Below are 704 nucleotides of genomic sequence, written 5' to 3' on the forward strand. Positions count from 1 at the left end.
GCGTCTGAACCAGTGTTGAGAGGGCAGAAATCAGATTTTCCACATAATTAGCTCACTGCCATTCAAACGCCTTGGTAGACTACAATGACTTCAATTGGGATAACGCGGCCAAACATGGTTGTAGAATAATTGACTGGGATTCAAGCCTGAACAGTGGTGTGGCTGATTCAGTAAAATATGTTACCATTGATCTTTCAACCTCCCCCTGTCAACAGTCAGTGTACAGCTGCGTTCCAGGAAGCTGGTCTGTAGCACTGTTGAAACCTGAGGCAGGCCAAATCAGAATACATTAGTGCCACCATACCACTAATGGCTGCCATTATTCATTTTGGTGCAGCACGAATGAGATGAAGACAAAAAACAGGTCCAGCGTGGCTTACTGTATGTGCGTGGCTGGCTTGTTTCTGTTGGTGGACGGAAGGACGGAAGCTAGTCATGCCACTGAAATAGCTGTGAATTGAAATGACATGAAATAATGTCTGATAAATTAATGGTCACCACACATGCTAAATCAATTTTGTAATGTGTTTATTATATACATGTTGGTCTCTGATGGTCCTACCAATGTATAAAAGTTGATATCAAACAACCCAGTCATTTGTTTATGGTCAGCACACTTTCTCCTGCCCTGGAAGCTCAACCCTTCAACAAGCCATTCTGAGTTTCAAATTTTTCCACGTTGTTACTGACGTTTTGGTGACGTA

The sequence above is a fragment of the Borostomias antarcticus genome, assembly GCF_949987555.1.
Source record: "Borostomias antarcticus genome assembly, chromosome: 7".
In the NCBI taxonomy this organism is placed as follows: Eukaryota; Metazoa; Chordata; class Actinopteri; order Stomiiformes; family Stomiidae; genus Borostomias; species Borostomias antarcticus.